At 39.7% G+C, this 22,868-nt stretch overlaps 1 protein-coding gene across 7 annotated transcripts in view; it reads right to left on the bottom strand.

Moving 5' to 3' along the window:
* Window positions 1-22,868, bottom strand: part of FOXP1 (forkhead box P1) — a 502,532-nt gene that overhangs the window by 341,873 nt on the left and 137,791 nt on the right. The window lies entirely within an intron of this gene.

Here is a 22,868-nt window from a genome sequence, read left to right on the forward strand (position 1 = left end):
CCTGGATAAGAGGGGCCAGAGTGAAGTGGAAAGAACATTTCACTAGAAGGGAAGAGAAAATATGTTTCTACTCCTGGATCCACCAGTGACTCTGCTAGAATTTGGTAATCCTCTTCCCTTCTCCACACCTCAGTCACCTTGTTGGGAAAAAGAGCGGTACCCAGGGATGATATGCAACTGGTACACAGTGGTCGCCTGAAGAAGTTGTTAAAATACTGAAATACTGTGCTTCCCTGGTGGCGCAGTGGTTGAGAGTCCGCCTGCCAATGGAGGGGACACGGCTTCGTGCCCCGGTCCGGGAAGATCCCACATGCCGTGGAGCGGCTGGGCCCGTAAGCCATGGCCACTGAGCCTGCGCGTCCGGAGCCTGTGCTCCGCAACGGGAGAGGCCACAACAGTGAGAGGCCCGTGTACCGCAAAAAAAAAAAAATACTGAAATACTTGTATACAGGCTGGGAAGCAGCCTTTGCCCCCAGGTTACCCAAGTACACCCTTGGCCACTACCTTGAACTTCCTAGGATCAGAAGCACAGAAAAGGATGTCCTAGCACCCTGCCCCAATGCTATGCTGGGTGTCCTTCCTGCACGGCCAACGTCTCTGCTATACCTCTTAGACATACTGACCAACAACCCCGATGCTTTGAGAAGCCCTTTTCCAAGGCTATGATGTAAGGACCACAAGGACGAGCTAGCTTATGGATGGAGGAAGCCACTACCTGGAGCCCAGTGAGAGACAGGAGGCCTGGGACAAGCCGAACAAAAGGCCCGTGAGGAACCCACCTTCCTCCCCAAGTTACTTTCCCCACTTGGGGCACTTAGATGTGGGCCTGGAGTCAGGAGGCAAATCAGCAGAATCTCAGGGCAAATCCTTAGGGCTACAGTTGTCTCCAAAACCTGGAAAGAAATCTATCATTGTGAAACAGCTCTCAAAGTGAAATCCTGAGCTCTGAGGGACATTACGAACACATGTCATCAAATTATATTTACCGTGGAAAGCTCTAGTAGCTCAGACTTTCTACTCTGCCTTTACAGCTCTTTAGGAAAAGGAATATTTCTCTAGACAACGTTCCAAATTTCCACAGCAGAGTCAAGGCATTATACATGTTGAAATACATAGGAAAGGAAAAAAAAAAATCTCGTTATTGTCGTTTCCTTCAACCCTCTGTACCTTCTTTGCCACCACTACTCAAAAGTCACTCCAACATTCTGCTGGCTGACGTGACACCATGCTGTCACTTGATCAGGTGAGAGGTACCACGTGGTACGAATAAATACTGATCCACAACCACATACTAAATGGGAATTTGCAAAGGCGAGCTCCGGAGACAAAGACGTAACTATACAGAAATATTAACTAAGAATTTAAGTAAGCGGGCTCCCTGGAGGAAAAAAAAAAAAAAAAAGTTCTGAAGTAGCAATATAAACTATGTTTAATAGCAACAAAAAATATTTTCTTTTTGGGAAAGCAATCTGGGCTTCTGACTGCCTTCCGCGTGACTTAGTACAGTACAGTATGCCGGAATTCTTCCACTTCCTAAAACACGGATGCTAGGCACCCCGATTCTACCTCGTGAAAGTTCATTTTTTAGATTCACCTTCTCCCAAATACAATACGCAAATAAAAAAAGCTATTTTGAGACCTGTTTTCTCCGCCGCCCACCAACAATTGTTATTTTCCTAAGCGCTCGAGTATCACAAGTCCCAAAGAACATATGTTCCCAAGGAAGGGAAAAAAAAACGGGCTCTAGAACTAATACACAATGAAAAATAAATTTAAAGCAGCCTTCTGGTCTGACATAAGAATATAAAAATGATATGAGCAGGAACAGCTTAGTTTACATACTTTTCAGTCACAGCTGCTGCTCTAAAACCACAATACCTTTAAAATGACATTTTAAGGAAACAGAGACGGCAAGGCTGTAGCTGTAGCTGTAGCTGGATGAAGCTATCGCTGAATTCAAGGGGCTTCTCTTTCTATGCGCTTACTTTATACAACCCTGTACACTGGCACAATTAAGAGGAAAAGAGTGATTCACTTTTAAATAATGTCATGATAAACCGAGCAGATTACAAATAATTTTACCCAAGAGGACTTTTTTTTTTTTCTTTCTCCTTTAAAATCACCAGACTCAGACATCAAAACAGAGTATCAGGGACAGGAGGAACAAGCCCTCTCTTCTTGGTTAATATTTAATCGGGTGCTAAAAACTTCTTGGAGAGGCCTCTGCACCTCCAGTGACAAGGCACACAAGAGGCTCCTCTCTCTTCAGAAGATGCAGGCCCTTCCCTGAATAAATGAAAATAACATACAATTAAATCAGACTGTTCAATTAATAAATTACTTCGGTGGACCTCGAAGGCCAAGTCGTATTTAATTACATAATTTAAAAAATATTTGCACGTTGCAATCACTGAAATTGCCTTTGAGGTTTCATAATACACACTTAACACTTGAGTTAGAGAACAAATTTATTTAATAAATGCAGGCCTAAGAGCTAGAAGGCCATACCACTCACACTGCAAAATCACTTAGCACATCCTCAGAAAAAGCAAATAAACTTTCCCGCTATTTAGACGTGGGCTGCTGTTGAATGTCACGAGAGGCTGGCTGATTTTTTGTGCATTTTCTCTGTCATGTGTTGCCTGTAAATCTGACCGTTTTGAGAGGTAATTAGAATAGAGCTAAGGGACAAAATGGTTCCAGTTAAAGATAAAGATAAACTAAGGTGGAAGATGTCAAGAACCCGGTAGTAAAAACCTCTTCAGAGTAAAACAAAGAGAAGTCGTATTACCGCCCCATTCTGCATTCCTTAGAATCCCAAAATACACCATAAATTAACATGGTGCCTGAGTGTAAAGACGTGTTCCATTAGGGAAGCGCACACAAATTTAGGGTTGAGGAGGACATTCATAAAAGGGATAGAATTACATGGTGTCCAAAAAGAGGGCAGAGACGTTTTAAAGTGACTGCATTTCTTACAGTTGTATTGGGGGCCGTGATACTGCCATTAAGTGAATTTTCTAGAAAACCACTTGACCACTTTGGCACCACAACTTGTTTGGCCCTCACATTTTGATGGAAATCTTTGTCAGACACATACACTTTCTATAACCATCACATGCTTTATACCCACAGCGGCCTCAGAGCTTTTTCAACTCTGTGGGGCTAACTCTATTTACACCAAAAGCCCCAGACCACCATGACAAGGCTGTTATTTGCGTTTGCAGGTCTTCCCCTTAAAGACTGCAGTCATGTGCACCCCTCCACATGCCTGTTCTGCTTCCCTCCCCAAAGCCTCCAACTTGCTGCTAATGAACTGCCCGTGAGAAAGGCATCGAAAGTTCTGAAACTTAGAAATTTTAAATGAGGTTTAAGGAAAAGATTCCGGTGAGACCTTGGTATCTGTTACAAAACAAAATTAGGAGATTCATCTCTCAGTCCCATGTCCCCTTCTCTCTCTTCCCTTTCACAGATTTCCAGAAAGCACTGTCTACACTTGCATTCTCCATGGATTCACCTCCCACACCTCCCTCGGCCCTCACCGCGGCTCTGTTGCCAAGGTTACTGAGTTTTAAGTCTCTCCTGATTTGGTCCCTTAGCTACATTTGCCAACTCTCTCTTCTTCTCAAATCCTGCTCCTCTCGGAGGGTCCTCCCTGGGACCCCGGCCGTCCATTATCTTCCAGCTTCCTCAGCGCCCAAGGAGTCCCCATCCCACGGTCCCTCCCTCAGGGAGGCGGATGTTCCCACCATCCACCCAGTAAATGAGGCCAAACACTATGGAGGCTGCTTTGATGCCTCCTCCACAGCATCCAACAAACAAAGGCATTCAATTATTTTTCCTTTTCTTCATCTCAATCGAGACTCACTAGCCCACGCCAAGAGAGCCTCGTGTGGACTCCTACAAGGGCCTTTTGGAGGCTTTTTCCTGTCTTTGTACCTGCGCTCTTCAAACCAATCTACACAGAAGACAAACTAACTTGTAAAAAATACAAGTTTGCAAAATCTTTTCAATTCTTGGATGGCTTCCCTCACTCTCATCTTACTATTTTTGGCATCGGGAGGCATCTCAAAACTGATGAGCTGCTTAATGCCATAGGCTTCCCAGATGCATGTCCCACCCATACTTAAAAAGTTCTTAGGGCTTCCCTGGTGGCGCAGCGGTTGAGAGTCCGCCTGCCGACGCAGGGGACGCGGGTTCGTGCCCCGGTGCGGGAGGATCCCACGTGCCGCGGAGCGGCTGGGCCCGTGAGCCACGGCCGCTGAGCCCGCGCGTCCGGAGCCTGTGCTCCGCAACGGGAGAGGCCACAGCGGTGAGAGGCCCGCGTACCGCAAAAAGAAAAAAAAAAAAAAAGTTCTTAGCTTCCTAAGGGCCAGAAAGTCAAGGTGAAATGTGCAAAGGTACTCAGAAGGTCCTTCGTGTTGGTGGTCCTGCCTGGTCTTCTGACTGCACCTCTTGCTATGCCCGGACTTTCAGTCTACCATCAATAGACACTATAATAACATATAATAACACACACCCTGCACCCTCCCAGCCCCAAGCCTTCACACAGACCACCGATCACTACTCTGCCTTACTTCTCCTAGAGAGGGCTCACCTGTCTCACGTGACAAGGGCCTAAATAAATGCCACGTGCTCCAAGAAGCATTCTCTAACCTCTCTTTAGATCTATGCCCCTGTTATTGGTTCCATTTGCATACAGTGCTTGTCCTAATATAGCAATGATTCCGTCTTATAATAGTGCTGTGTCTAATCAATAGTTTCGCCTGGTAACCTGCATGCCCATTCCATTAGAACCACTTCAAATATCTTAAAACGAATTTTTTTTTTTCTTGAGGCATAGTTGACACACATTATATTAGTTTCAGGTCTACAACTAATATCTCTCCTTCAAAGAATAAAGTTGATGAATTGTAGAAACAAAGTCAATGACAACAATTCTTTGGTTCCTTCATAAAATCAACTTTTCTCCTTCTTAATTCCTCTCCCCACTAAAATCATTCAGCGAGGTGAGGTCAAGCAGATCGCATCTGCATAGTGTTTGTTCACAACTCTGAAGACATGAGAAATGTTGATAATTCAATGTTGATAATCACGGTTGATAATTATGTGAATGACTGAGACATAATCTGAGCAAAAAGCGTTACGCTCCCTTGAAGTAAAATCACCTTACTATTCATAATACACTGCAAAGGAAAAAGAATGAGCAAGGAAGCTATAAGGACTTAATCAAATAGACTTCTTGTAAGTAAGAACTGAAATTCACTATCCACCAAAAATGCAATTACCCTCCCCCTACTAAGAGCGCCCTAATTTAGACTCTGCACAAAAAGAGCTTTCAGGTTATAAGACAATTTTACATTAAGGTCTTAGATGAACCTTAATGCCATTCCCTCTCCTGGATCTGTGGTCTGCTAAACTTCAGCTTTAATTATTTCATCACGCATCCCACCTCTAGCAGTGCAAACTTTGCAGCAGTCATCAAAACAGTGTAAAACAAAGAGCCGTGATGGGTCAAACCCGTGAACTGCAACCTTCGGCAGATCTGGTGTTAAAACAAGAGAGCTGGTGCCAGCCAACAACAGCCTCAGACTCAAGAAACGGCATCACTTAAGTGATGAAAGGATAAAAGCCAACCTCTGGAAATGTGAAATGACCAGGTGGGCTATTAACGACAAATCAGGCCATGGAACATTCTCTGCGGGACTGATATTTTCAGAGACCCAGAACTAAAACCATCAGAAAAAAAAAGTGTAGTAGGTGGGGGAGGGGGAATTGGATTAAGGGAGCCAAAAGGGACAAACTTCCAGTTATAAGACAGCTGGCTACTACGGATGTTACATACAACATGATAAATGTAATTATCACTGCTATACAGTATACGTGAAAGTTGTTGAGAGTTAAGTGCTGTGAGTTCTCATCATAAGAGAAAAATTTTTTCTAATTCCTTTAATTTTTATCTTCATGAGATGATGGGCGTTCACTAAATTTATTATGATAATCATTTCATGATGCATGTAAGCCACAGCATTACGCTGTACACCTTAAACTTACACAGTGCTGTATGCCAGTATAAAAGTGAAGGGAAAAAATATAAATAAATACAGACATAAAAAAAGAAAAAAAGTGTGTGGTTTATAATGCAGTCAAAGGTAACTGGCAGATGTGATCAGATCTTATTTTTCATAATTATGACCTGGCTGGGTCATTTAACTTCTCTGATCCTCAATTTCTTCATCTGTAAAATGGGTTCATGAAATATCTGTGGGAGTCAAACACGATTGAATGTGTCAGGCTCACAGGTAGGACTTTTGCTTGCTTACGTGTGTGTCGAGGTGTGTGAAACTAGAGAAGAGAGTGATTTTTGATCCAACCCCAACATTATTCCTCCAGTCACTTAGCAAACGTTGCTGGACACCACTCTGCCACGTGGAAAGTAAAGAAGAACAAAACTTGGCCCTGCCCTCGAGGAGCTCAGAGTCGAGATCTATGCTGTCCCAAACAGGAGTCAGTAGTCACATGTGGATATTTTAAATACAATGAAATGAAAACCAAAAATCCAGGTCCTCAGTGGCACAAGTCACATTTCGAGTGCTGAACAGCTACACGTAGCTGCCAGTTATGTACTGGCTACCATACTGGAAAGCGCAGAGCACTTCCATCACTGCAGAAAGCTTTATTGATCAGCTCTGGTTACAGGGGCAAGAAGGTTAAGTATATAGGTAAATTCTAACACGTTGTGATAAGGGATGATTTGGTAGCAGCAAAGATTTTATAATGGACGTGATATTCTTGAAAGACAGGTAGTTTTTAATTTTTTTGAGGAAAAAGGGGGAGTCAGGGGGAGCAAACCACAAGCGCAAAGGCACTTCAAGAGGCATTCTGAGTTCTAGGGAGGAAAGGTCAGCGAGTCTTGGTGACTGGTTAAGTTCACGAGGAAGCAATGGCCGGAGATGGGCTTGGAAGATTAGGATCCAATTCTGGAGGCCTCACAAGCCAAAGTAGGAATCAGGGCTTGATTCAGAAAGAGTGACCTATCGGACGTGCTTTACAGAAAACTAACCATGCAGCGGTTGTCAACTCTGGAGATGCACACGACAACTCCTCTGGAAAGTTTTGGAAAATGTTGATGCCAAAGCCCCCACCCTCACTCAATTATATCCAATTCTGGGCATGGGGCCTAGACTTCAGTAAGTCTTAAAATCCCAAAGCGTCTCAAGCGCAGCCAGGGTTGAAAACCAATGCAGATGACAAAGAACTGGCATTGTAGTTAAGCTGGAATGAAGAAGTACAAGGAAAAGTCTACTGCAACGGTCCTACCAACAGGTGGTGGGGACCTCACCTAACACAGGAACAGGGAGGATGAAGAAGAAATGCTGATTTGGGAAGAGGTTTCAAAGACAGAATTTATACGACCTGGAAACCAAGAATATGAGCAATCAGAGAAGAAAAAATAGAGTACGATACAACTTTAGCCCATGGCAATAATGACCAAGATCAAGCATGCAGAAAATCGAGCAGGTTTAAGAGAGAAAGAGTGACAATTAGTTCAGTTTGAGGGGCACTGCCTACTAAATTCCGCAGAGCATCTGGTAGAAAAGTCCAGGAAGTCAGAAGAAATATCAGTCTGGATTCTGCTAGAGAAGAAGGCCAGAGAGTGGGGCACAGAGAACTGTGAAGAGCGCTTGCAGAATCCTTGTAAAAATCTGCCTTTAACCTTCAAGAATAGAAAAGACATGCACTTTTCAAGTTCTGCTCTATTCCCATCTATTCCACACTGTACATCAATGCCCCCATCGGCCTGGCATCACCTACCGGCCACAGGCATCCTGTCCCAACACCACTTCCTGGTTGTACGGCCTTGAACAAATCATTGGACTCTCTGGGTCTGGGCTTCAATTTCTTAACACTCAAAGGAGAGGGCTGAACTAGAACTAGACGCTTGCAAGGGGTCCTTCCAGTTTGAAGATTCTACAGATACATTACATTCTGAAGAGCAGAAATTGTACATATAATTTATAATACCTTCTAGCATTTATATATGCACTAATTTCTATAACGTTTATATTCCAGAAATGTTATATATTCCTGAGATTGTATACATACGCTTCATAAATTAAACAGATTTCAAGAAAGTTACGTAAGCGTATTTCCTTTTGTCAGAAATCTGTTTGTCAAAAAGACACACTCAACATATTGTTTAGTCCTGAATACCAATTTTTTTTTGTTTTTCCTTTGCAGTGCTGAAGTAAGGGGTTGCAAACTCCAGTGCCTAAAGGGACAGAGGATCACATTAATGAGTAAAACAGCCCAGAAGAGAATAACAAACTCTAGCCCACGCCCCAGCTAAAGGGGGCAGCCACTCCACTGCGGATCCAGTGTTATTTCACTTTTTTCACAAAACCCAGAATCCCAGACTGCTTCAGGTATAATCTCTTGATATTTAAGTGCTGGCGACCAACACAAACCCAACAGGCCTGAGGCTGTCAGACTGTGCCCTGGCCCCAAAGTGTGCCATCCTCTGTGATTTTTACTTCAGCAAACATAAAGCATTCATAAAGCAAGAAAGAAGGCCCTATGTCAGATCAGACAATAGGGTTTAGTGTAAGAGCGTCAGACCAATGACACCAGCCTAGGATTTGTAGCTACCTTTACACCTAGTGCCTATAATAATATCTCCCACAAAATACATTAATTTTTATGAAACATCTGTGTGGGGTTTGAATGGAGAAGAGCATCCCTGATAAATGAATTCTTTGTGTACCAAATATCAGGTGGACTTTAACACTTCGAGATAGGAATGTGATGATTTATATCCCGCTGACAGCAGCCAATATATTCCTCAGTGTATTCAAAATAGAAAAATACTTTATTTAGCAATATCGCTCTATTTCTTGCTTTCAAACGGGGGGGAAACTTCTCTTTTTATTATACTATTGTTGTTGTTGTTTTTTAATGTGAAGCACTAAGCAATCTGGCACACGTTAGCAGGAAGAGGCCAACCATACATGGAATATACCGTTACCCTCATCTTCAAAGCATAATGAAATGTGATCTGCTGCTACCAGATCACCTTAAAACCAGTACAAAGGAGAGGCACTGCTAAGCAGGAGTCTGTATTCAAGAAGGTTGTCCTGTACTACCCAATGGACTCAAGGGGGGAGAAATCCATGAGTAAAAGCACAGAAAGAAGCCCAGGGGGAAAACAACAATTCAATAATAACTATAATAAAGCTTCCAATGATACCCCAAAACACCTGGTCACAATGTGGGTTTCCAGTTCACCCTATGGTGATTGTGATGGCAGAGGGGAGGTGATGGCGCTCTGGCTTGTAACACAAAACTTGTAACAGTTATTCACGAGGGGAGAATGTGTTTTCAAAGAACGGAAAAGAGTAAAGGGAGAATTTGAAGCCAGGTATTTTAGCACACGATTTCAGTTTGTCTAAGGAAAAAGTAACAAAAGCTTCCTCTTTAAATTACCTGCCTCAAGAAAGGCTTCCTTGTCATGCTCACTAAGGTATGTGTCTTAAGTGGGTAAATACTGGGATAAATTTTAAGCAAATTCCTAAATACTAGCAGTTGAGAGGAAAGGAGAAAACAAAGGATGCAGGAGTTGGGGAAGCTGGGTTGTACGAGGCTGTCTGGTACAGGAAGGGAATGAACTCTAAATCTGGAGAGACCCAGGGGAAGGGTGGAAAGAGGTGATAAACCCACCCTAGTAACAGCAGAAGCAGGAAGAGAAGGATAATTAGAAAGCAACACTTAATATGTCCCAGCACTACACTGTTCTTATTCCCATTTAACAGATGAGGAAGTGAAGGTCCTGCAGGATAACGAGGCCCAACTCATACAGCTAATAAATGGTGTGGCGTGGATTTGAATCCCACTGTCTTTTCTAGAATCCAGTGTCTCAACCACCATGTTATGCTGCCTCCCAAACCTGGAGGCCACAGGCCAATACTGAACAAAAGCAGGTAAAGACCACACCAGAGGTGAGAAGAGAAAAGATGCCTTCAGAAATGCTTTTAACGGCCGACTCCTCCTTATGGGAGGAAGAGTTGAAGGGGAAGAAGCGACAGCATTGCTGTCACTTCAAGGAGAGAAGAGAAACAGACTCACTGTACTGAGATAGGTTTCCCAGCTGCAACATAAAGATCCCTTGCTTGCCTTCCTCAGTTGGCCAACTGCAAGAGAACGGAACTATGTGTAAATACGTACCCACGAATCATGAAATCTGACCAATCAATTTCTCGAAGTTATTAACAGAACAAACGGTAGGCTGTAAAGGGAAGCTCAATTCTATCACATATAAGTGTGCACACATGCACGTGTGTGTTTACTGATGACAACTGTATCTGAATCTCAAAGTCCATCTAATCCAATTCTCACTTGTTTTGATAATTAGCTCTTTCAAAATCTGGTGCACACGTATGTTTATATTTTTATTACCAGGATACAGAAACATTTTTCTGAATCAGGAACATCCACCCAGGATATTCTCCCAACTGTCTCTACATGAGAGAAGATCATACAGGTACCTCAAACACTGTTATCTAAAATTATACCACAAAGTCTGTTCACTAGCATTAGAGATGATTGGAATTATCTTTCCTTGATGAACTAAGTAGTGTTCAAGACACATGATCAGCTGAAAAGACTGTGAGTGCCAAGGAGCCTAGGAGCCTCATACCTTGAGAACTGTACTTGGAATCCAGATCTCATCTGGTATTATGAGAGAACCCTGTCACCTTTCAGCTAGAAAGTTGGCTAGTTCTTCCACCAAAATAGTACTACTTTCTCCTCATACCTTTCCCATGGAGTAAGTCGTATGACTTTTCTGGGCATGCTTCCTGACACATCTCTGCCTATATGGCAGAATTCTGGCCGAGACATGCCTTCGGTGAAACGTGCCACAGAACAGTGAGGGTGTGAGAGCAGGAAATACGTAACCCTGTTTCCTGCTAATCATGGTAGTTATCATACTGGCTAAAAGCTCTGACAGTTTTGGAATGGCCAAACTGGCTCAATTTGGTTCTCAGTATCCTCCACCTGTTGCTGACTGGGTTTCTCTGATCAGCTGCAACATGACTTAATCGATCCACTTGGCTGCAATGGTTGAAACAGTGGGAATGCTTGACCTAACCAAACACTGCAATCTCCTTTTACAAAGTCTAGATCTATTAAATGTCACAACACAAAGCTGCCCTAGGTCATGAGACATCAGGAACTACAAAAGCAGCCAGAAAACAACAAAATGACAATAAGCACATACCTGTAACTACTTTGAATGTAAACAAATTAATTCTCCAAACAAAAAACACAGAGTGGCTAAATGGATAAAAAAAAACAGGATCCATCTATATGCTGCCTACAAGAGACTCACTTTAGATGTAAGACACACACAGACTGAAAGTGACGGGATGGAAAAGACATTCCATGCAAACGGACACCAAAAGAAAGCTTGAGAAACTATAAGCAAAGACTGAAGTAAGAGACAAAGAAGGGCACTGCATAAGGACAAAGTAGTCAATCCAACGAGAAGATATAACATTTGTCAATTTTTATGCACCCAATACAGGAGCACCTAAGCATATAAAGCTGACATTAACAGACAGCAACAGAATAGACAGCAACACAGTATTAGTAGGGGACTTTTTTCATCAAGAGATGGATTATTCAAACAGAAAATCAATTAGGAAGCACTGACCTTAAATGACACATTAGAGCAGATGGACTTAAGAGATACTTATAGAACATTCCATCCAAAAGCAAAACAATACACATTCTTCCCAGTGTATATGGAATATTTTCCAAGATAGATCATATGTTAAGCCACAAAATAAGTCTTGATAAATTTAAAAGGATTTAAATCATATCAAGCATCTTTTCCAACGATAATGATATAAAACTAGAAGTTACATGAAATAAACTGGAAAATTCATAAATATTTGGAGATTATACACCATGTCACTGAATAACAAACAGGTCAAAGAAGAAATCAAAAAAGAAATTAAAAATACCTTGACACAAATGAAAATGGAAATGAAACATACCAAAATTTATGAAATGCAGCAAAAGCAGTTCTAAGAGGAAAGTTCATAGCAATAAATTCCTATCTCAATAAATAAGAAAAGTCTCAAACAGCCTAACTGTATACCTCAAAGAACTAGAAAAAGAACAACTGAAGCCCAAAGTTAGTAATAAGAAGAAAATAAAAAAGACTAGAGCAGAAGTAAATGAAACACAGATTTAAAAGCAACAGAAAAGGTCAATGAAACTAAGAGCTAGATCTTTGAAAAGATAAAAAAAAAAATTGTCAAATTTTTAGCTAGGCTCACCAAGAAAAAAGAGAGGACTCAAAATCAGAAATGAAAAAGATGTTACAAACGATACCACAGAAATACAAAGAATTCTAAGAGAATACTATGAACAATTATACACAGATTGGAATACCTACAACAAACACGTAAATTCCTAGAAACGTATAAACTATCAAGACTAAATCATGAAGAAACAAATTCTGAACAGACTGGTTACTAGTAAGGAGATTGCAGCAGTAATCAAATACCTCCCAGCAAATAAAGTCCAGGACATAATGGCTTCACTGGTGAAATCTACCAAACACTCACAGAAGAATTAATACCAATCCTTCTCAAACTCTTCCAAAAAACAGAAGATGAGGGAACCCTTCCAAACTCATCTTAGGAGGCCACAATTACCCAGATACTGAAAACATACAAGGATGTCAAAAGAAAAGAAAATTATAGGCTAATATGGCTGATGAACAAAAATGCAAAAAATCCCCATCAAAATATTAACAAACCAAAGTCAACAATACATTAAAGGGATCCCACCATGATCACATGGGATTTTTTCAGAGGACGCAAGGATGGTTCAACGTCCACAAGTCAATGTGATACACTACAAAATGAAGAATAAAACTCATATTATCATCTCAATACATGCAAAACATGCATTTGACAAAATTCAGTATGCATTCATGATAGAAACTCTCAACAAAGTGGGTATAAAGGGAACATAAGTCAACATAATAAAGGCCATCTATGATAAGCCCACAGGTGACAGCATACTCAATGGTGAAAAGCTGAGAGCTTTTCCTCTAAGATCAGGAACAAGACAAGGTTGCCCACTCTCAGCAGTTTTATTCAACATAGTGCTGGAAGTCCTAGTCGGCACAACTGGGCAAGAAAAATAAATAAAAGGCATCCACACTGGAAAGGAAAAAGTAAAACCATCACTATTTGCAGATGACATGATATTACATATAGAAAACCTTAAAGACCCCATCAAAAATTATGAGAACTAATAAATTCAGTAAAGTTGCAAAATACAAAATCAATATTCAAAAATCTGTTGCATTTCTATACACTAATAATGAACTATCAGAAAGAGAAATTTAAAAAACAATTCCATTTACAGTTGCAGCAAAAGGAATAAAATACCTAGGAATAAATTTATCCAATGAGGTGAAAGACTTGTACATTTAAATACTAGAAGACATTAGTGACAGAAATTGAAGATGACACAAATAAATGGAAAGATATTCAGGGCTAGTGGACTGGAAGAATCAACACTGAATGTCCATACTACCCAAAGCAAACTACAGATTTAGTGCACTCCCTATCAGGATTTCAATGACATTTTCCACAGAAACAGAACAAACAATTCTAAAATTTCTATGTAACCATAAAAGACTGAATAGTCACAGCAATCTTGAGAAAGAAGAACAAAGCTGGAGGCATCACACTCACTGATTTCAGACTATATTAGATAGCCATAGTAATTAAAATAGTATGGTATTGGCAAAAGAACAGACACACAGATCAATGGAACAGAAAAGAGGACCCAGAAATAAACACAGGCATGTAAGTCAATTCATTTATGACAAATGATTCAAGAACATACAGTGGAGAAAAGACAGTCCCTTCAATAAGTGGCACTGGGATAACTTGACACATGCAAAAGAATGAAACTGGACAACTATCTTATATCATCCACAAAAATTGACTCAAAATGGATTAAGGACCTGCATGTAAGACCTGAAACCAAAAAAACTTCTAGAAGGAAACACAGGTAGTAACATAGGTCTTGGTGATGATTTTCTGAACTGATACCAAAAGCAAAAGCAGCAAAGCAAAAATAAACAAGTGGAACTACATCTAACTAAAAAGCTTCTGCACAGTGAAGGAAACCATCAACAAAATGAAAAGGCAACCTGCTGAATGGGAGAAGATATCTGCAAATCAAATATCTGATAAGGGGCTAATATCCGACATATTTAAAGGACTCATACAACTCAACAGAAGAAAAACCAAACAACCCAGTTAAAAATGGGCAGAATATCTGAATAAACATTTTTCAAAAGAAGACATACAGATAGCCAACAGGTACAAAAAAGATATTCAACATCACTAATCATCAGGGAAACGCATATCAAAACCACAATGAGATACCACCTCATGCCTGTCAGAATGGCTACTATGAAAAAGACTAGAAATGACAAGCCTTGGAGAAGATGTGGAGAAAAAGTAACGTTTGTGGACTCTGGGTAGGAATGTAAACTGGGGCATCCACTACGGAAAATAGAGGTTCCTCAAAAAATTAAAGATAGAACTACCATATGATCTAGCAATTCCACTTCTGGGTATTTATTAAAAACAGTGAAAACACTGGCTTGACAAGATATATGCACCCCCATGTTCACTGTAGCATTATTTGCAATAGTCAAGACACAGAAACAACCTAAATGTTCACTGATAGATGAATACATAAAGAAACTGTGGTACATATATACAATGGAACATTATTCAGCCATAAAAAGTAATGAAATCTTGCCATTTGTGAGAACGTGGATGGAACTCAAGGGCGTTAAGCTAAGTGAAATAAGTCAGACAAAGACAGACAAATACCATACAACTTCTCTTCCGTATGGAATCCAAATTTTTAAACAAATTCATAGATACAGAGAACAGATTAGTGCTTGCCATGGGGTAGGAGCTGGAAGAAATGGTGAAATTTTAAAAAATTTAATTTTAGTTTTTTAAAATGTACTTAAGCTAATACATTTAACAAAAAAAAATTAGAGGCAGAGGTAAAAGCATAGCATTTGAATCTTTCCAAATTCCCTCATAAAAACAGAACAACCTGAGAGCAAGACTAAAAACCAAACCAAAAAACAATTGTTTGTTGGACAAATTTACAACAAAACTAGGTGATTAGGTATTGCCTCAAGCACCAAAGTACCAACAGGTGTTGGAAAATACCAATACCAACCACAATTACTGCAGGTTAGCTGCATGTGCACAGAAAGGAGCAGAGGGATACAGCAGGGCAACTGAAGGACATGAGAAAGAAACTCCCCAAGTTTCAGTAAGTATTAAATGAAAAAGTGTGATGAGCCAATTTAAAACAGCAGATGAACCTGGGAGGAATTGTTCCCATTCTAAAAAAGACACAGTACACAGGGCTCACATTAAGAAACCCTGCAGAGTCTGGGGTAGTCTAGTGCAGTTAATCTCTCAAAACTGATCTGCCAGGACTCCACTCCAGGACAGGACCCACAAAGAGGAAAACCTGCTGGAAACAGAAGAATCAAAATTGAAAAGGACAGAGAAAATCAAGAGAAGAGAAAGAGAAGGTTCAAAAAAAGTGGGGAAGGAGAAGATAGTGTAGATAGTGTAGATATTTTAAAAAGCAGGCCAGTAGCCTAGCAGTTGAAAGCAGACAAGAGGAGGGAGCTCTAGGAAGTTAGAAGAGCTATCTAAATCAAGCCTCCCTATCAAAAGTTCAGAAAAACAACTTACACATAAAAATGGGCAACAGAAAAAGTTTTCAGATCAAACGCTACACAAAATTATGAGGTAAAAAGGGAAAAAGAATAACACCCTACAGAAAATGAAAGCACACATCAGAAAGATATGTCATACAGCAGACCCAAACTGTAACCTATCATTTTTAAATGAGCTAAAAGACATTAAGAATATGAAATAAGGCATGAAAGAATAACATAAATCAGAATTAGAAAAACTGAGAAATGAAGGAAGAAAGAATGGACCTGAGGAAAAAAAAACATCATTTGCATAATGAGGAATATACTAAGAGGACACAAGAGTAAATGAATACAACAAATAATGCCTTAAAAGTGCTAGAAGGGGGCTTCCCCGGTGGTGCAGTGGTTGAGAGTCTGCCTGCCGATGCAGGGGACACGGGTTCGTGCCCCAGTCCGTGAAGATCCCACATGCCACGGAGTGGCTGGGCCCGTGAGCCATGGCTGCTGAGCCTGCGTGTCCGCAGCCTGTGCTCCGCGACGGGAGAGGCCACAACAGTGAGAGGCCCACATACCATAGAAAAAAAAAAAAAGTTAAAAAGTTAGTTAAAAGTTAGTAAAAAGTTGGTAAAAGTTAGTAAAAAGTTAAAAGGCTAGAAGGTTAAAAAAAAGGAGGAGAAAATTAAAAATCAAGAAGAAATAAAGATAAAGACAAAAGGAATTTAAGGGAAAATGTCAAACATTTAAGTTAGGTAAAGAAGATCCAACATATGGAGAATAGGAATCCCTAAAATTGAAATAAAAGGAAGGGAGCTGTCCAGATACCTAAAGCTATATTCAAAGAAACTTTCCTGAAATTAAAAAAAAACAACTTGGGACTAGATGTTGAAAGAGGTCACTGGATACTTGAGCATACTGTACCAAAATGATCAACACCAAGACAGAGTCTAGTAAAATTTCTGGGCTTAAGACTTAAGCCAGAAGAAAACGGAGTAACACAGCCAAGGTACTTAAAGAAAAAAATATGTACCAACAATTTTGCAGCCAGCAAAAATTGCTTTTTAAATTTAAATGGAGCAGCAAACTGTCGCCAAAATGCCCAAATTCAGGTAATGTATTTCCCAGGAGCCCTTCCTGAGAAATCTAATAGAAAATGAGCTTTTGACAAAATGATCAAAGACATTAACATAAGAACTAGTGTTGAGCTCTGAATATACTTACTTATAGAACTAAGACTAAAATGTGATAAAAGGGGAAAGTACAGTACAAATGGCTATATGCTCTGAAAAGACAGACATAGTAAGCCATTAAAAAATAATAATGATTAGTAATAGTATATGTAGTAAGGTGTTTAACTTCTTGGCAATCATAATTGGAGACTGTAGTATTAGCATTGTTACTCTGAGACTGTTGTACGTATGAGGTGGATAAATATGCAAATTAGTAATTATGGAGTATTTTAATTCTATCAGCTTCCATATTCTCAAGAACTGGGATCCTCAGCATAGTAGAAAGGAGATACATACCTATGTACCAGATAAGAAGCTAACTAAAAGCCCTCTAATCGTGAATATGAAGTGGAAATAATCAGTTGAATTCATGAGGCCTAGACATAATGAGCAATCCAACAACAAGCACAGTTAGCAGTATGATAATGGTCTTGACACACAAATTTCCACTAAGAGAATCCAAGCTTTTTTTGGGCAAATATCCTATTTCAGTCCTCAGGCAAGAAATGTTCCAGGTGAGACTGAAGCATCTCATCAGAGCAGTAAGCAAAGAAGCAATCAAAGACCAGTAGGATCATCTCAGGAGGATAGAGGAGCCAATGTAAAGAAGTCCCATCATCAAAGATGGACAATGTGATCTTCAATAAGAAGATAAGAAATTTAATGGACTGAAACTAACCAGTGTTTACATTCATGATGCAGAAACATATTAAAATTTACTGGTTGCTTTCAGAGGAGGATACGGAACCAACCCATTATTTTGAAAACTGGTAAACATTGGGAAAAAACAGGCATTTTTCCTGTATCTCTTATAGGAACACTTCCATTGGGTAACCAAGGAGTAGCTGAATAGAAAAATTACAAAAGTATTCCAGCTAATAAACAGCAGAATTAGAACATCACCATTTTGCAACTCCCAGGGAATTAATGGATCTAGCCAGTGAGCATTAACGGCTACTAACATCACAAAAAGGAAGACAATAAGGTATTATGTCCCTCCTGAATGAAAGAACACAATATCACTTAGAGTCTTGCCAAAGGGATCAAACAGGAGCCTCTGGACCCAACTGCGAATCTGCAGGAAATAGAGAGGGCAAAGGAACATGTGAGCTGAGGATGCGATCATACAAATCCAGGCTCTTGGAACCTCTGCAGCTCATGCGGCCAGGGTTCTCCAAAAGGAAAAGTGTAAAGAAAAGAAAGAAATAGAGGGGAAACTTGTAAATTAAGAAACTTAAAAGACATACAATTTGTTTTAAATGGGCAATACTAAACTACCATGTCTAAGGATCCATATGTAGGTAATAAAATAGTAATGAAACAAAGGGAGATAATTACTACACAAGTACTGGTCACTCTTGGAAGGGGCTGTGAGTGGGATCAGGCACTTGAGGGGGTTTCTGGGTGGCTGGCAAAGTTCGATTTCTTGACTTGAATGGTTGTTACAAAGACATCCACCATAACACAACTGACATATAAATATATACATATATATAAACGTCCAATACAGCAGCCACTAGCCACATGTGGCTATTACAGTATAAACTAACTAAAATGAAATAACTTAAATTTAGCTTCTCAGTCATCCCTAGTCAGATTTCAAATACTCAGTCGACAGTGGCTTCCTTTTAGACAGTGCAGAAAATAGAACACACCGTACAGAATCAGTTTGTGTGTGCGTGTGTGCGTGTGGTTTTCTGTAATTGTTTTTTTTACTTTATAATGAAACTTTCAAAGTGCGTGCCCCCGCAATACATTACACAATTGCATTTATTTGAATTTATCTTGAATGCAATAATACTGGCTATTCTTTGAAGCAATGGCCAAGGGTGTACACCTTCCAGAAGAGAGACGAATACTGTGAAATCATTTTACGGCATTAAGGGGCAGGAACCCTGCAAGTGCAATGGATCTGAGTTAAAGTTGCTAGTACACAATACAAGAAACTTCCATCTCAAGGACAACGTAGTCGCGCCTAGAAAAGGTTAATAAGCTCTTCTCCACTGTGGACTGAGAACTGATCATTTCAATTATCATTAAACATTTATTAGACATCAGGGGCAGGCAAGGCTACGGCCAAATACAGTAGCAGAGTTCTTGCCAAATGGACACTCCAAACAAGGCACTTAAGATATATAACCCAATTACACAGATGAAGGACAAGGAAGCGCTCCTTCCACCGGGCTGGAGATCCTTAGGTCAACGACATCATACCTGTGTACGACTGTTGAGCTCACAGTAAGGATGAAGGAGGAAGTTCCTCTGAAGAGATTCGAAGGAGGTGTATGAAAGGGCAAAATGACAGCCTGGCCAACAGAGTCATAACAAGTTTTCAAGCAGAGCAAATGACATCAGAGAAATGAGAGGCTAGACATTCCCAGAGGTCAAAGTGACATCTACAAAAATATGTGACATAATAGAGCAGAGAGCCGAAAAAGAAATAATTCCGAGGTCAAAATAGAGACTCTCAGAGAACAAATGTATAAAAAGGCAGTGGTGTCCACTAATCCTCTCAACTCAATCCTCAACCCTCCTGAGTTGTCAGCAGCTCAAGGGGCAGTGCTATAGAAGAGGATAAAGGAGGCATTCTGAATAAACTAGAGAAAAGGGAGGGAGGAAAGAAACATCCCAGCTACAAAATACAATTCCAATCGAGTCTTTAATTATCCAGAGAGAGTGTAAATGTTTTCTTTAAAATAATGTAACAGATGCTAAAACAATGAGGAAAAATATAAGACTATGGAACCTGTAATCCAGTGCAATAAAAAGGGCACAAAGAGGCAGTAACAGTTAACAGGTGCAGAAAATCAGTAACTTCAAATTATACTTTGGTTATCATACAAGGGACCACACAGCAAAGAGCAGGCTAGCTTTGAGCCAAGATACAGGATGCCTAACTAGAACATGATCTAGAATGGGTTAAGGGCAAACAATAAGAAAAAGAAGAAAACCGCAAATCAACAGGGTGTCATTCCTTCCCGCTCCATTCCAATCTGAGCCTTTTAATCTCAGAAAGTCCATCACACGTTTACTTGTATCTGGATATGATCCAAATATTCTGTGCAGCTCTCTTTTACATTTATTCTATCGAGAAAGATTTGGCAACTGAAATCTATTATGATGTCAAAAGGTAGCTGACAACATAAAATGTATCCCGCTGAGTTGATGCCTCACACAGCTAAATTTACAACAACAGGAGTATCATAAAAATTACAAGAACTGCAAATTAACCACTGATTTCTAGTTCACTGACATAAATAATAGTAAGGACCTGGATAACTTCCAAACATCTTTACCACTGTTTAATTTGTCAAAATCTATCAAGAGCCTTTCAACCACAAACCTGTCCTCTAAGGTACATTATCATTCCCACACTTAGATTAGCATCAGGGGCAACCCAAGGAAGACTGCATAATCACTAAGACTCCACGAGGATTCTTCTCTCCCATTTGTTAATTCCTCCATGTGTCAGTATCTCACCTCTTTCTTAAGTACCACTCTTACTTTCAATTAGTTATTTAAGATCATTTAAAAATTTGGCTCTAATCTTGCGAGCTATGTCTGTCTGCTTTCAAAATCAGTCCCTCATTACAGTGTTAAGGTTCCTACTGGGCTCAAATTAGCAAGATTTTCTGTTTACTTCATATTTGTGAACCAGGAAGCAGGTAACAGTATGGTGCTAGAGTAGTTAGCTGACAGCTGTTGGGAAACCCAGCAGGTAAGGAGGTCACACGTGGAAACAAAATGACAAAGACAATAATTCTTTTCTCAGAGAAAGTTCAGATACAGAACCACATGGTTTCCTCCACTAACAATCAACTCTAAGGACTATTCACAGAGATGACAGGAAAATAAAATGGTTTTTAACTTAAATGCAAAATCTCTTCTGAAAAACTATATTCATTCATAGGGAATTTAAAATCACCGCTAAACTACTTCATCGCTCATGGATCAAACACCAAAATGTGGATAAGGATAATAAAATGGGTAAAGAAATAAAGAAATGAAACAGAAATGACTTTTAAAATTTTTATTCAGTGAAAATGACCTATTTATGTCTAAATGTATGGATGTGTGTACACGTGAGTATTACCCCACCCCCTGCTTTCCCACTGACATATGTCTAGAACACATTTATAGTACTCCTGAAAAGAAAAAAAGTATATATTTGGCCATAATATTGTTAGCAAAAACAATCACTCAGTAGTATCACGGACTAAGTGGAAGCTGTATATGCATTTCTGCCGAAACTAGGCAGTTCTAACTCTTTGGTTAGTCCTAATACAGTGGGTGCAGGGAGCTGTGTGATAGATACTAAGTAAATCTAGCACGCACTACTTGTGCCCAAATTGGTTTATTTCACATTTCTGTATTTGGGGGGAAAAGCAATTTCTGTATGACAGATGCACCTGCAGTTTGCCATGTGACCTACACACAGAAAGAGCTACAGAGCCATAGGTTTAGCAACAAGGAGAAAATTGCATTTTATTCTTTTTGGCTAAAAAAAGCATATTTTTGCCATGGAACATGTTGCATTGAGTTAGCCCATGTCTACACAGAGTAAGTGAAAAGCAGAAATGCAACACTGATTTACATCTGGGTAAGTCAAAGCCCCCATCAACCTGCTATCCAAGACAATGTTGGTTTGGCCTCAGTTGGACCCTACTGGTCGCCTACAGTTATAAAATGCATGGGATAAAAAAGCCATCCATCCTTCACTTCTCTTTACCAAGGTAAATGTGGCCTAAATGTCTCCATCAGTGTCAGAAAGTTGCCCCATTATAAAACTAAGCTTTTTCATCAGTGTGTGTAATTTTTAAACCTTAAGACTGAATGAAGTCCTGAAAGCAGGTGACACAACAAGAATGCTCTCTTTTTAAGAAAGTCTTCACCTAAAAGCAGAGTCCTGAAATACACGAAGCAAAAACTAACAGAACTGAAGTGAGAAACAGACCATTCAACACTAGTAGTTGGAGACTTCAATACCCTACTGACAATAATGGACAGAACTAGGCAGAAGATCAACAAGAAAACAGAAGACATGAACAACACTAAGAATCAAATAGGCCTAGGAGATATCTATAGAAAGTCCCACCCATCAGCAACAACAGAATATGCACTCTTCTCAAGCACACATGGGACATTCTCCAGGACCAAATCATAGGCTAGGCCATAAAACAGACCTCAATAAATTTCAAAGGATTGAAATAAAACAAAGTACGTGCTCCAATTACAACAGAATGGATTGGAAACCAGTAATAAAAAGAAATTTAGAAAACTCACAAATGTGGAAATTAAACAACATATGCCTAAATAACGAATGGGAAAAAAGAAACCACAAAATAAATCAGAAAATACTTGGAGATGAATGAAAAGAATGACATAACATACCAAAACTTATAAGATACAGGTAAAGCAGTGGTCAGAGGGAAATTTATAGCTGTAAACACCTATGTTAGAAAAGAAGAAAGATCTCAAATACTTATTTGAGTTAATCAATTGGTTAAATCCACCAATATATTCTGGAACTTGATTCTCCAGTCATAAGACTAAGCAACAATAGAAAACTAATAAGAACCTGCTGTATAAAAAATTTTAGAAAAAGAAAAAAAAAAGATTAAGCAACTTTCACAGCAATCATTTTTAACTCAGTAAAGATACAGCTTTGAAGTTGTGTCATACAGAATGTCACAAGGTTACTTATACGTGAAAGTTTTTGGTAGAACACGATTCTCTTCTCAGTAATTTCCTAAATGAAGAAACTGAGATCACATAACAAGTTAGCAGAAGATACAGCTTTAAAACTTTGGTTTTCTGAATTTCACTCTAGTAGTTTTTCGGCTGCAAAA

This window comes from Delphinapterus leucas, chromosome 10, assembly GCF_059928025.1.
Source record: "Delphinapterus leucas isolate spDelLeu-1000000601 "Yukka" chromosome 10, BTC_Dleu_Yukka2, whole genome shotgun sequence".
Classification (NCBI taxonomy): Eukaryota; Metazoa; Chordata; class Mammalia; order Artiodactyla; family Monodontidae; genus Delphinapterus; species Delphinapterus leucas.